The 15,941-nt window shown below is 45.3% G+C and overlaps 1 pseudogene across 1 annotated transcript in view; it reads right to left on the minus strand.

The window, feature by feature from the left end:
• LOC143984565 (class I histocompatibility antigen, F10 alpha chain-like) overlaps positions 1 to 2,280 on the minus strand; it is an 84,139-nt pseudogene extending 81,859 nt beyond the window's left edge. The window contains exon 1 of the transcript XR_013274948.1: positions 2,165 to 2,280. The product of XR_013274948.1 is annotated as a class I histocompatibility antigen, F10 alpha chain-like (transcript). The remainder of the gene's footprint in view (positions 1 to 2,164) is intronic.
• Positions 2,281 to 15,941: the final 13,661 nt, after the last annotated feature.

Raw genomic sequence — 15,941 nt, forward strand, 5'->3', positions numbered from 1 at the left:
TCGACTAACATAGGACTAAAACTAAAACAATTGAGATGACTAAAATACGACTAAAACTAAAATGGCATTTTCGTGAAAAGGCTATGACTAAAACTAAATTGAAATTTGGCATCAAAATTAACATTGCACTACCACATAAGAATATGTAAGGGGCATCTACTAAGCTGCTAAAAGAAAAAAAAAAGTTTTTTCATATTTTATTTTCTTAATATTTACTGTTGGTAATATATTCAGGTAATATGTGCAATGGCATTACAGCCAATAGAGTTTACAGTTTTTTTGGGTTTTTTTTTTTATATTTTCAAGTTGTACTTCTGCTTGTCAAAAAGCAATATATCATATTTATTGGCGTCTAACACTCACCGTAATTTTATGAAGGAATTTTCAGGGGAAAAAAGTATTTTTTTAAAGAACTTTGATGCAAAATATGGGTCAGTGCCCATCAATACAGCCTGGTTAGTGCCCATCTGCCGCCTCACCATTTCCAATCAATGCAGCCTGATCAATGCCCATCTGAAGCCTCAATGCAGCCTTATGAACGCCCATTTTCAGCCTGATCAATGCCGTCTGAAGCCTCAATGCAGCCTTATTAATGCCCATCTTCAGCCTGATCAATGCCCATCTGCAGCCTCAATTCCCATCTGCAGCCTCAATGCAACCGGATGAATGTCCATCTGCAGCCTCACCATCTCCCATCAATGCAGCCTGAACAGTACAGGAAATCACTGAGCCGTCATCTCCTGTTTACTCGGCTCTCACTCGGCAGTCACACACACATAGTCCCGCCTCTGCCGTCAGCATTGGACCAGCTCCTATGATAACAGATGACAAAACACTGGTCCAATGCCGGTGGCAGGACTACGTGTGTGACTGCCGAGTGAGAGCCAAGTAAACAGGAGATGACGGCTGTGTGAATTTCAGCAGTGCTCGCCCCCCCCCCCCCCCAAGGTAACATAATCAGCGTATAAAATGCACCCATGATTTTCCCCCTATTTTCAAGGGGGAAAGTGCATGTTATACACCGTTAAATACAGTATTTGTTCCTCACTTTTTATTTATTTTATTTCTGTGTGTTTTGTCACGTTTGTCACTTCACGTTTTGATGAGTAGGGTGTCGGTCCTCGGACCAATCCTGAAAGTCTTGTGGGAGGGCGGACATAGGACTTCTGGCTTGGTCCAACCTCCATTGGGGGGCCTACCTTTGGGGAAGCCCCATAGTACCAAGTACCTAGGAGGCTCTGTTTCGGCAGTCCTCTCGGGGAAAGGAGGTTGTCTGGCTTCGGCTAGACGGCCACTGATGAGTCTGGTACCTCAGTCCCTGTCAGGAGCCTAACGCCCCGGGGGATCAGGGTATGGTCCTTCTTTATGGAGTACGCCAGACACTCGTCTGCACTTTTTAGTATTTCACTCTTTATGTGTGTGCACTTTTTTTATGCACCGGGTCGAAGTTTTTTGGGTGTGTTTTGCACGCCATGGGCTTTTTCAATCGAAAAATGTGTTTGTTTATGAATCTTGGCTTGGTCTTATAAAGACGTTACACGTCACAACGGCTAAATCTGTGTCTGTAGTGCACGTTCAAACCTTAATGCCATAACTAATAACATGTGATTAGATTTTTACTGCAGGGGTATATAATGAGTTTGGCAATTCTAAAGAAATGCTTAAATAATGCATTAAAATTTAACTAAACCCATTCGATTTTAGTTGGCTAAAATGTCCTCAAGATTTTAACTAAAATAAGACTAAAACTAAAACAATTCAGAACACTAAAATATGACTAAAACTAAATCGAAATTTGATGTCAAAATGAGCACTGCTCTGAGCCCCAGGTGATCCTACATGGCCTGCAAGGGAGAGAGAAAAACCCGGAGAGGGCAGATTATCAGAGGTCCCGGAAGGTGTAGGACAGAAATCCCAAACAGGACCTTTCCAGGCTCCCTGTGAGACATTCAGCCACTATATATATATATATAAATATAAAAATATACAGTATATATGTAATATGAGTACATTATCTGGCAAAATGATGAAGGAACATTTACATAGTACAGACAAGTTTCACTTTCAGTAACGTCCTCTCTGTTTCCACTGATATAAAGGAATGTCTTACAGGATACTTCACAATTCTACAACACATAACCCCCCCCCCCCCCCCCATACTCACCACAATACCCTCCTGATACCCCCAGAATGATCAGGATGAGGGGTGTCATCTCCATCCTCTGAGGGTGATCTATACGGAGAACATCCAGAACACAACACCATGAACTTCAGAGCAGCTATGAAGTCACACTGTGAGTCAGACCTTTGTACAGGAAGCTCTGTGCTGATTGGATGAGGTTGGCTGTCTGTCCAATAGGAAAATGAATACACAGATTGTCACTAGTTGTCGGGCAGAGGAAGACTGAAAAGGTTGGGAGCACTGAGTCGTTCATCACATAATATACAGTTGTGCTCACAAGTTTACATACCCTGGCAGAATTTATGATTTCTTGGCCATTTTTCAGAGAATATGAATGATAACACAAAAACATTCCTTTCACTCGTGGTTAGTGTTTGGCTGATGCACATTTATTATCAATAAATTGTGTTTACTCTTTTTAAAACATAATGACAACAGAAAATACTCAAATGACCCTGATCAAAAGTTTACATACCCTGGTGATTTTGGCCTGATAACATGCACACAAGTTGTCACAAAGGGGTTTGAATGGCTATTAAAGATAACCATCCTCATCTGTGATCTGTTTGCTTGTAATTAGTGTGTGTGTATAAAAGGTCAATGAGTTTCTGGACTCCTGACAGACCCTTGCATCTTCTATCCAGTGCTGCACTGACATTTCTGGATTCTGAGTCACGGGGAAAGCAAAGGAATTGTCAAAGGGTCTGCAGGAAAAGGTAGTTGAACTGTATTGAACAGAAAAGGGATATAAAAAGATGTCCAAGGAATTGAGAATGCCAATCAGCAGTGTTCAAACTCTAATCAAGAAGTGGAAAATGAGGGGTTCTGTTGAAACCAAACCACGGTCAGGTAGACCAACTAAAATTTTAGCCACAACTGCCAGGAAAATTGTTCGGGATGCAAAGAAAATGCCTTTACACGCATATGAACTTTAATGACATACCAAGCTTAGTCCATAGGGTTCATTATTGAGTTGGCCCACCCACCCTTTGCAGCTTTAATAGATTCAACTCTTCTGGGAAGGCTGTCCACAAGGTTTAGGAGTGTGTCTATGGGAATGTTTGCCCAGTCATCCAGAAGTGCATGTGTAAGAATAGGCACTGATGTCGGAAGAGAAGGCCTGGCTTGCAGTCTCCACTCTAAGGGCTCATGCACACAGGACGTTTTTACAGCTGCTGTTAGGGGCATTTGACTTTTTTAAATGCCTCTACAAGCCCCCCCATGTTAGCCTATGTATCCATGCACACATAAACTGTCAGAGGCGTTTCGAGACATAAGCGTTTACGGGCAGTAGAAACAAACAACAGCCTGTGCTTCCAGGAGCAGTAAAAATCCAATCCGCATTTAGCCACGTTTGAAATTTTTAGCCATTTTTACATTATAGGGAGTGTTTTTAATGAACAAACGCTAACATCAAAAAACACTAAAAAACAATAACACTAACAACGCGGCTAAACAAGAAAAAACAGGCATTTTTAGCGCTGCTGTAGCACTGGTGTTTTTAAAACGTACTGTGTGCATGAGCCCTAATTCATTCCAAAGATGTTCTATCGGGTTGAGGTCAGGACTTTGTGCAGGCCAGTCAAGTTCCTCCACCCCAAACTCGCTCATCCATGACTTTATGGACCTTGCTTTGTGCACTGGTCCAAATCATTTAGTGACGGGGTATTATGGTGTGGGGTTGTTTTTCAGGGGTTGGGCTTGGCCCCTTAGTTGCAGTGAAGGGAACTCTGAAGGCGTCAGTTGAAGATTCTCTGCCAACAATCCAACAATCTCTTCAGGAATTTCAGGATTAAAGAAATTGGAGGGAAGGCATAGGTCAGTTGCACAACCCAAGGATGGGTCACGGCGTCCGTACCCTCCGCTAATGAATGAGAGTAGCATGAGAGGAACTGGCTCACCTTGCAGTTGGTTGACGAGGCAAACGGATCAAGTTGGGGACACCCCCACTCATGGATGATCTGTTTGAACACTTTGGGGTGAAGGGACCATTCGTTGGGATCCTTGAATTGCCTGGATAGGCGATCTGCTTCCAAGTTCTGACAGTATGGAAGATATATAGCCCTCAAATCTGGGAGATATTGTTGTTCCACCTCTCTCAAGAGGGATTGGCTGTGTGTCCCGCCTTGTCACTGTATGTAGGACACTGCTGCCATGTTGTCCAGATAGAGCAGAACTGGGCAACCCTGTATGTGAGGCAGCAAGGTGGCTAACGCCATGAATGCTGCTCGAAATTCCAGAATATTGGAAACTAGGCCCTGAGTGGGAAATTCCCATCTGCCCTGGATCTTGAGTTCTTCGCGGGTGGTGCCCCACCCTGCTGCTCTGGAATCTGTGGTAACAATGATCCATGGGTGAGGCCCTAATGGAGAATTCTGTACTAGCATTTCTTGTCTCGTCCACCACCAGAGACTTTGGCGCATCCGCTGGTGATTGGCTGGGCTAGACAAACCCTCCTCCATTGTATCAGGAAGCCCTGTTGGAAAACTCTGAGTTTCCAGTGACCCCAGGGGATCATCAGGATACATGAAGCCATCGTCCCGAAAAGACTCATGCACTGGGATGCTGACATCACTGGTGCAGCCAATGCCTGTTAGAACTTTTCCCTGATATTGGGGAGTTTCTGAAGAGGCAAAGAAACTTTGCTGTGGCCACCTCAGTATTGAACTGTGCCCCTAAATAGACCATATTCTGTGTAGGTTCCAGCTGGCTTTTTGATAGTTGACTAGCCGAATGACCATAAGGTGGGCAGCAGGAGCTCCTTCTGCATCCACAAAAGGTCTATTACTGATGTTAAAGCCACAGTGGGCTTACAGGCATCACCTTTCGCGATGTAGTACTTTCTTAAGTCAGAGTCAATGTGTCTATCCAAGATGTCATGAAAGGAAGAGTCTTCCATTGGAAGTGTCACATTCTTGGCCAATCTAGTAACTGCCACATCCACCGCCAACGGGTTAGATAAAGACGCTGCATCCTTTTCCGTGAGTATACAATTTCTTCAACCTCTTCTTTGAAAGCGATTTTCTCTCTCCTTTCTCCCATTCCTCTTGAAACAGACCTCTTATTTCTGTCATAAGAGGAAAAGGTGGGGATAATACGTTTTCTTCTTCTTTGGAGAAGGTTCTGGGTCTTCCCATTTCAGTGCAACTTTTGCAGCCATAATGAATGGTTGCACCATTGCAAATTCAAAGCCTGAACATTCGGGATCCTCTGCCGAGGGCATTGAGGTTATATCGACTGATATTTGGCCTTTTTTAAGAAATCGGCATCAGTGATTATTATGCAAATTCGGCCTGATTTTATCGGACTATGCCTGTTGACCCACACGTTTTCCTCCTCCCTTCCCCGCACTCCATTGGCAGAGCAGCACTTGATGCTTGCCAGAGCTGCTGAGTGTGTGAAACTGACATATGTAACTGAATGCAGAGAGTGACCAGCTGTCAAAATGCAGCATTGATGTCGGGTTTGGCGGGACCCTGGGTGGGCCAGCAGCTATCAAACACAAGCCAATGGGATGAAATCTGGATCAAACATCAGTCAATGATTGGGCTGCTTAAGAAAGGGGGGGCCACATTCACGTATCGGCCCGCCCCGTTTCTTAAGCAGCCCAATCATTGACTGATGTTTGATAGCTGCTGGGTCCCTCCCACCCCAGACATCACACTGAATTTTGACAACTGGTCTCTCTCTGCATTTAGTTACATATGTCAATTTCACACAGTTACACTATATCGGCTCAGTGTAAAACCTGACAGTGCTAATCAGGAGCATTGCACCAACCAGTGACGCAGTGACCAGTGACACTTGTCAATGCCAATCAGTGCCACCTGCCAGTGCCAATCAGTGCCAACTGCCACCACCAATCAGTGCCACCTGCCAGTGCCAACCAGTGCCACCTGCTAGTGCCATCTGTCAGTGCTAACCAGTGCTACCTGCCAGAGGCAATCAGTGCCAACCAGTGCCACCTGCCAGTGCCAATCAGTTCCGTCCAGTGCCACCTGTCAGTGTCAATCAGTGCCATCTGTCAGTGTCAACCAGTGACAACTGCCCGTGCCAATCTGCGCCACCTGCCAGTGCAAATCAGTGCTAGTGCCACCTGCCAGTGCGAATCAGTGCCACTTGCCAGTGCCAATCAGTGCCATCTGTCAAAAAAGAGCCCTGGAATGGGTAGCAGGTGCAATGCTCCTCAGGGAGCAATACTAGTGCAAGAAAGTGGTGTCAAATCTGTGAATTTATTGGTGCAATACATAGCCCGTCAAATGGGGTTGACTTTGTTTTGATCAGCAGGGGATCTGCCCACTGTAAATGGACTCTGCTGTCTGTTTATACCCAACTGTCATTAGATCTGATGTGCCTAGATGGAAGAGTGCAAATCCCCTTCATTTTTTAAAGGACCGGATCGGAGGTAGGGGGGTGTAAACAGACATAATTCCATTTACAACTGCCTCTTCACAGGGCTGAATAGAACATCTGATCAGGTCTGATTAAACTGACAGGCATACATGATCAGAACCTTCATGTGAAAGGGGGCTTACATGGGCTGTGATTCAGAGGAAAATAAATGACAACACAAAACAAAACCTACCCATATCTCAGCTCTGGCTATAGACAAGGTAATCATAACTATAAGGAAATCTAAGCCTACCACTTGTCATCCTCCATATACACGGTTCTCCCCAACCATTTTCTTTAGCTCTAAGCGCTTGTACACACGGTCGGACATTCCGATGGACAATGTCCGATAGGACCGTGTTATCGGATAATCCGACAGTGTGTGGGCTCCATCGGACTGTTTCCGTCAGAGTATCTGACGGACCAAGTTTTTGTCCGATCATGTGTAGAGAATTCCGATCGGACAAAGTGCCACGCATGCTCAGATCAAATTCCTAGACCAAAGCTATTGGCTACTAGCGTGAATGTAGTCCCGTCCTAACGAAATAACGGCATCACGTTAAGTACGATCGGATTTTCTGACAACTTTGTCCGACTGTGTGTATGCAACAGTTTCGGACAAAATCCGACGGATTTGGTTGTCGGAATGTCCGACCGTGTGTACAAGGGCTTACAGACATGACCTGTCTGTTCCCCAGGCTGTAGTTCTCCAGGCGATCCAAAATGGGCTGCAAGGGCGAGGTAAAACCCGGAGAGGACAGATTATTAGAGGTCCCGAAAGGACAGAAGCCTGGGAAATGTATAAATCCCAAACATGACCTTTCCAGACTCCTTGTGAGACATTCAGACACTATATATACAGTGAGGGGGAAAAGTATTCGATCCCCTGCTGATTTTGTACTTTTGCCCACTGATGAAGAAATGATCAGTCTATAATTTTAATGGTAGGTTTATTTTAACAGTGAGAGACAGAATAACAATAAAAATATCCAGAAAAGAGTTTGAGAAAATATGCCTGGAGGGCTCATCCCCTAAGGGCATGATCTCACGCACCTACCAAATCTTGATAGCGGATTCCTATCTGACGGGACCGCGGCATGCTTATATGGAAAAATGGGAGCGGGGTCTGGGGGAGACCATACCTTTGAAGACATGGCAGCAGGTGTGATCACGGGCAGCTAAAAGCTCCATATGCACCTTATATAAGGAAAACCAATATAAGGTTATGCTTCATTCTATATACCCCTCTGCTGACTCCCGTTGCTGCCGTTGCCATATTTACTGGACGTGTCCACAAGTCATGCCCAGTGGCGGCTGGTGAAGCTTTTGGATGGGGGGGCGCCAGACCCCGCCCATCGTGACCCCACCCACCATTTTGGCCCCTCCCACTTATGTGATCGGAAAAAAAATTTGACGTGGGTTCCCCCTCCGAGAGCATACCAGGCCCTTAGGTCTGGTATGGATTCCAAGGGGAACCCCCTATGCCGAAAAAACGGCGTGGGGGTCCCCCCCAGATCCACACCAGACCCTTATCCGAGCACGCTACCCGGTCGGCCAGGAAAGGGGGTGGGGACGAGCGGGCGCCCCCCCCTCCTGAGCCGTACCAGGCCGCGTGCCCTCAACATGGGGGGGTGCCTTGGGGGAGGGGGGCGTGCGGCCCCCCCACCCCAAAGCACCTTGTCCCCATGTTGATGAGGACAAGGGCCTCTTCCCGACAACCCTGGCCGTTGGTTGTCGGGGTCTGCGGACGGGGGGCTTATCGGAATCCGGGAGCCCCCTTTAATAAGGGGGCCCCGGATACCGGTCCCCCACCCTATGTGAATGAGTATGGGGTACAATGTACCCCTACCCATTCACCTGTGAAAAAAAGTACAAAAAAAAAACACAACACAGTGTTAAAATATTTTATTGCACAGCTCCGGGGGTCTTCCGTCTTCGGGGGTCTTCTCGCCGGACTCCGCTATCTTCTTGTAGCTCTTTTGCTAGCGGAGGAGTCCGGCTTTCTTCCTCGCCGCCGGCCTCTTCTCCCGACTTCGGGGGTCTTGTCCCCCTCTTCGGTTCTTCTGCCGGGCCACCGCGCCTTCTTATAGCTCTTTTAGAGGCGGTGGCCCGGTCTTCTGCTGCTACCGCCGCCGCCGCCGCCACCCGTTCTCCTTCTTCTTCTTCTCCTTCTTCTCCAGGAGATGTTGCCTCGACGATCTCCCTGGCCGGAATGCCAGGGACGCGCTGCGCTGCTACTTATATAGGGACAATGGGGCGGTGTCACATGGGTTGATGTCACATGGGTTGATGTCACAGTCGCCATGTGACATCAACCCATGTGACCAACCCATGTGACATCAACCCATGTGACACTGCCCCATTGTCCCTATATAAGTGGCAGCGCAGCGCGTCCCTGGCATTCCGGCCAGGGAGATCGTCGCGGGCAACATCTCCTGGAGAAGAAGGAGAAGAAGAAGAAGAAGAAGAACGGGCGGCGGCGGCGGCAGCAGAAGACCGGGCCACCGCCTCTAAAAGAGCTATAAGAAGGCGCGGTGGCCCGGCAGAAGAACCGAAGAGGGGGACAAGACCCCCGAAGTCGGGAGAGGGGGGGCGGCGCCCGGGCGCCCCCTATGGGCGGGCCGCCACTGGTCATGCCCTATTGGGAAGCAGTCCAGGCCTTATTAAAATCAGTTTTTGAGGTGCAAATACCATTAGATCCCAAACTGTTCCTACTGGGCCTCCCTCCTACCTCATTCTCAAGATCCTCCCAAAAACTATTAGCCCAGGTGCTGACGGCTGGGTGATGCTTAACCACTTCCCGACCAGCGCACGCCGATGTACGTCGGCAGAATGGCACGGGCAGGCATATTGGCGTACAGGTACGTCCATTTCTATATGCTGCCCTGCCATCGCGTGCGTGCAGCACGGTCGCGCACCGGTTCGGGACCCCGTGAGTCTGGTCGCACTGGGGATCGCAGCGGGGATGAATGAATGAAGGACTTGTATAGCGCTACCTATACGAACTGAATCGCCTCAGGGCGCTTTTCTTGCCAACGGTGTCCATCTGCAGCTATTTATGCGGTCCTTTAACCTGTAGAGTCCCGACACACTTGTAACATTGACATACACATACACATATTATGGCCAATTTTTTTTTTGGACAGGGTCTAATTAACCTACCAGCATGTCTTTGCGGATACCCGATCGTCTCACGGGATGTGATTATGATTTGTTCACTAATACAAAGCCCAGCCCCCCACAGTTAGTAACACGCCCCTAGGAACACTTGACCGCTACACTGCAACCCCCTGGGTAACCCCTTCACTGCCAGTGTCATTTACACAGGAATCAGTGCATTTGTATAGCACTGATTGTGGTATAAATGACAATGGTCCCAAAAATGTATCAAAAATGTCTGATGTGTCCGTCATAATGTCGCAGTCACAATAAAAATCGCTGATCGCCGCCATTACTAGTAAAAAAAAAAAAATTATTAATAAAAATGCCATAAAACTATCCCCTATTTGTAAACGCTATAACTTTTGCGCAAACCAATCAATAATCTCTTATTGTGATTTTTTTTTACCAAAAATATGTAGAAGAATATGTATCGGCCTAAACTGAGGGAAAAAAATGTTTTTTTATATATTTTTGGGGGATATTTATTATAACAAAAAGTAAAAAATAATGAGTTTTTTTTCAAAATTGTCGCTCTATATTTGTTTGTAGCGCAAAAAATAAAAACCGCAGAGGTGATCAAATACCACCAAATGAAAGCTCTATTTGTGGGAAAAAAAGGACATCAATTTAGTTTGGGAGCCATGTCACACGACCGCGCAATTGTCAGTTAAAGCAACGCAGTGCCGAATCGCAAAAAGTGGTCTGGTCTTAAAGTGGGGTACCCCCTAAAAAAAAAAAATTAAAAGTCAGCAGCTACAAATACTGCAGCTGCTGGCTTTTAATAATCAGACACTTACCTGCCCCAGGGTCCAGCGATGCGGGGGAACGAAGCCCCCCCTCGTTCCCCGCTCCGCTCGCGGCACCGTCATGCATACTGTGGGCACCCGGCTGTGGCTTTACAGCCGGGCACACACTGCGCATGCGCGAGAGGCGCAGGGCGCCGTGATACGCCGTACAGTCACCTGGGACACGTGACAGATCCCAGGTGAATGTGCGGCGCGAGGGGAAGTGATGTCACCAGCCCGGGCAATGAAGAAGGCAGATTACGAGGGACCCCCTAGCAACCGGTATTTAGAAGTGAGTAAAAAAAATTTTTTGCCAATTATTTTTTTTTTTTTTTTTTTTTTTACGAATTTTAAGCAGCTTTTAATTTTTTGGTGGTAACACCACTTTAGGCCAGCAAAATGGTCCGGTCTGAAAGTGGTTAATAGCCCTAAAATGGAAGAAAAGGGAAACCCCTTCATTGGTTGAGTTGCATACCAGAATCAGAGACGTCAGACGGATGGAATATCTAACAGCCTCCCTAAATAACACTCTTGACAAACATAACACGATATGGGATCTTTGGGATAGGATGGAGGCCCCCAATCCTAGCTGATCTGGGGGGGACCCCCCTTTTTTATCCTTTTTATTTATTTTTTTTCCCTTTCTTCTGGGGGTCGCGGGGGCATGGGCGTCCTTTATTCTCCTACTCTCTCTCTTTCCCTATTCTGTAAATTTCCTCCTATCTTATGTCTGTATACACGATTCTACGTGTCTTCATTTACCTTTCCCACTTCTCTTCTATCTCCCCTTTCACATAAAGGAGTCCGCCGGGAGTTCCGCCGTTTTTTTTTTTTAAAAGCCAGCAGCTACAAATACTGCAGCTGCTGACTTTTAAAATAATGACACTTACTCGCCCAGCGCGCCCGCGATGTCGGCACCCGAAGCCGATCTCTCGATCGTCTCTCGGGTGCTGCCGCCGCCATCTTGGGTATGGGAATCAGGAAGTGGAGCCTTTCGGCTTCATTTCCCGGTTCCCTACTGCGCATGCGCGAGTCGCGCTGCGCAATAAGGATGGTCCCCGTTGTCTCTGGGATCTGTGTGTTTCCCAGCAGTCAGCGGGGGACTTTCGGAAAGGGGCGTAGATTCTGCGGAAAGGGGCGTACCTTCTGCAGAATCTACGCCGGAAGTGGGTGCAGATACCTGTACTGTACAGGTACCTGCACCCCCCCTCCCCCCTGAAAGGTGCCAATTGTGGCGCCGGAGGGGGGGGGGGTTCCAATGTCACTGGCAGCGAAGAGGTTAACACAACAGGACTGACTAGGGGAGGAGACATATCGTTGTTCCTACTTAGTAGGGCAGCACAGTGGTGTAGTGGTTAGCACTCTCACCTAGCAGTAAGAAGGGTCGCTGGTTGAATCCCAACCACGACACTACCTGCCTTGAGTTTGCATGTTCTCCCTGTGCCTGCGTGGGTTTCCTCCGGGTACTCCGGTTCCCTTCCACAATCCAAAGACATGCAGGTAGGCTAATTGGCTTCTGTCAAAAATTGACCATAGTATATGAATGGGGACCTTGGATTGTGGGCTCCTTAAGGGTGGGGACTGATGTGAGTGTACAGGGATAGGGACAATTGTAGACATTCACTCAGGTTGAACTGGATGGACTGGTGTCTTTATTCAACCTAACTAACTATGAAACTATGTCTCCTCTCCCCTGACAGAACAGGGATTTGTGCATTCACACACAACAATCCCTGTGCTGGCTCTCATGCACACCATCACAAGTGGCCGGTGACGATCATGACCACGCACATCAGGTCCCCCGCTGTGCAGCAGGCGTGTGCCCTCTGACAGCTCTTAAAGGGAACCCCATACCCATGTGGGGTTTTTCACAAGGGTGACAGTCTGCCCCCATGAAAAGACATGAGTCAGTCGGGAACTGGTTGAAATGCAAACCAATTTATAACTTTTTTGAAATGTGTTTTTCTGAATATTTTTGTTGTTATTCTGTCCCTCACTGTTAAAATAAACCTACAATTAACCGCTCGCTGACCAGCCGCCGCAGCTGTACTGTGGCAACATGGCTTGGCTGCGCGAATCGCCATTATGTTACGTTGCTTCCTTTTTTGCCCACTAGGGGCGCACGGCCCCTGCTCGCCCACGAAGCCGAATGCCTGGCAGTCCCGATCCCTGCCGGGCTCCTGTGATCGCTTGGGACACACCGAGAATCGGGATCTGTGTGTGTAAACACAGTTTCTGGTTCTCTGAGGAAAGAAGAGACAGATTGTCTGTTCATACAGAGTATGAACAGACGATCTGTCATCTCCCCTAGTCAGTCCCTTCTCCCTTTCAGTTAAACACACACTAGGGAACACAATAACGCCTTGATCGCCCCCTAGTGTAACTCTTCCCTGCCAGTGACATTTTTATAGTAATCAATGCATTTTTATAGCACTGATCACTGTATTAATGCCAATGGTCCCAAAAACATGTCAAAATTGTCTGATGTGTCCGCCATAATGTTGCCGTTCCGATAAAAATCGCAGATTGCCGCCATTACTAGTAAACAAAAAAAATAATTAATAATAAAAATGTCATAAAACTATCCCCTGTTTTGTAGACGCTATAACTTTTGCGCAAACCAATCAATATACACTTATTGCGATTTTTTTTTTTACCAAAAATATGTAGAATACATAGTGGCCTAAACTAAAAAAAAAAAAACGTATATATTTTTTGGGGGATATTTATTATAGCAAAAAGTAAAAAAGAATGCGTTTTTTTCAAAATTGTCGCTCTTTTTTTGTTTATAGCGCAAAAAAAAACAAAAAAAACAGAGGTGATCAAATACCACCAAAAGAAAGCTCCATTTATGGGAAAAAAAGGACATCAATTTTGTTCAGGTGCAACGTCGCACGACCGCGCAATTGTCAGTTAAAGCGACGCAGTGCCAAATCACAAAAAGTGCTCTGGTCAGGAAGGGGGTAAAATCTTCCGGGGCTGAAACGGTTAAAATTATAGCCTGAACATTTCTTTGTCAGTGGGCAAACGTACGGATTTAACAGGGGATCAAATACTTTTTTCCCCTCAATGTAAATAAATATATACAGCAGGTAAAAATTATTGGACACCTCACCATTTATATATATATATGTAATATGAGTACATTATTGTCAAACAAAATAACAAAGGAACATTTACATACATAGTACAGATAGGACAGACAACTTTCACTTTCAGTAACGTCCTCTCTGTTTGCTCAGATATAAAGGAATATATTACAGGATACCCCCCAATACTCACCACAATACCCTCCTGACAACCCCAGAATGATCAGGATGAGGGGTGTCATCTCCATCCTCCGGGTTGATATATACACAAAGACTGTCCAGAACACACCATCAACTTCAGATGAGAATCGATTTGAGGAGTCAGATCTGTGTACAGGAAGCTCTGTGCTGATTGGATGAGGTTGGCTCTCTGTCCAATAGGAAAATGAACACACAGACTGTCACTAGTTGCTAGGTAGAGGGTGACTGAACTGAGAGAAAGTGAAAGTAAAATTCTGAGGCGTTCCTCACACAATATATTATTATTATTATTATTATTTTTATTATTATTATACAAGTTTTATATAGAGCCAACAGTTTGCACAGTGCTTTACAACATGAGGGCAGACATTACAGCTACATTACAATTTGGTAAAAATAAAGGGAAACAAAATGGGCAAGGAAATTAACCCAAAAGATTGGTGGTGAGTAGTGAGACCACCGAAACAAAGTGAAAGTGATGGAGACAGAAATGTCCTCAATTTGGAACCTTGGGTTTACATTACACCCAAGAAAACTTATCTTGTGAGACATTTCTGTCTCTATCACTTTCACTTTGTTTCGGTGGTCTCACTACTCACTGCCAATCTTTTGGGTTAATTTCCTTGCCCATTTTGTTTCCTTTTTTTTCTCCCTTTTCATTTTTTTCCCTCCCCCACCCCCCTTCCTCTTTTTCACTTCCCCACCTTTATTTTTATCTTCACTTTCCCTGCACCTGGTTATTCACTTTCATGTGACCCACTTCTCACCTTACACGGTCACTTATTGTCATGAGCTTCTTAGACTTTCAGTCAGTCCGTTGTCACTCTAATGTGCATGCTTTGCACCATGCACCGATTGCTAACCCTTGTGGCTTCCTTGGTCCAGGAGGTTGGTTTGATCATGCCAGTTGGCTATCTGGCAGGATTCATGGCCATTACCAATGCTCAGTTTTTTGTATATATCACTATCTCTTATACAGATACCGGTCTGCCTGCTTGAACTTCTCCCCCAATCACCGGGGAAGGCTCCCCTGGGTTCCCTGGGCACCCTGATGGTACATCAGGAACCGGAGTTTCATATCTTGTATTTACCTCTCCCCCTTACATTGTCTTGCATTCCAATGTATTTTTCTGATTTGCATTGCTTATGTTTATACTATTTTTACAGATGTATGTATTTCCTGAAGAAGTTAAGTTATAGCGAAACTAGTAGAAATACGTCACCACCTGTACCAGTTTGTGATTTGTCAAATGGTTGTATTGTATTAATAAACATTGTGTATATTTTAATTTTGGTCTATAGTATTGTATCAATTCCTTAATATGTACCGCAATAGTCCATCAGCTCTTTTTTGTTTTTGGTAGCCCTGGTTTGGGGACCAGACCTCCCAGTCTATATCTCTCACATTTTTGGATGATGGTACACTTTATCAACATATCCAGTTGGCATAATTTATGAGGCCATTTATTTCTTTATATTCTAATTTTTTTTTTTAATTTTCAATGTAATTTATAATATTTGTTTTGTTTTTGATCATGAAATGTTTGATATAAATTTTGTATGCACATTATTTAATGAGACACAGAGCTGCACTATTTAGAAAACAATATTGAATTTGGTGTGGTGTAACACTGTAATTGTTCAGCAGCTGTGCAGTCACATATATTGGTGATTTCACACAGGAGGAAGTCATTTATTTTGGCGCTGATTGTTTTTTTCACAATTCAATTGAATAACCTGCCGGCCTGAAGTATATTATAAAAAGTACACCAGGAATGGCCTGCAGTCAGATATAGGCTTGGCTACACTGGATGCAATGTATGTGTGTGTATATATATATATATATATATATATATATATACACGAGACTGACTGTATATATATATATATATATATATATATATATATACAGTGCCTTGCGAAAGTATTTGGCCCCCTTGAACTTTTCAACCTTTTGCCACATTTCAGGCTTCAAACATAAAGATATAAAATTTAAATTTTTTGTGAAGAATCACCAACAAGTGGGACACAATTGTGAAGTGGAACGAAATCTATTGGATAATTTACATTTTTTTAGCAAATAAAAAACTGAAAAGTGGTGCGTGTGAAAGTATTCGGCCCCTTTACTTT

Source organism: Lithobates pipiens, unplaced genomic scaffold (genome assembly GCF_037356315.1).
Source record: "Lithobates pipiens isolate NorthernLeopardFrog02 unplaced genomic scaffold, aLitPip1_a1.2 Scaffold_1, whole genome shotgun sequence".
Taxonomy (NCBI): Eukaryota; Metazoa; Chordata; class Amphibia; order Anura; family Ranidae; genus Lithobates; species Lithobates pipiens.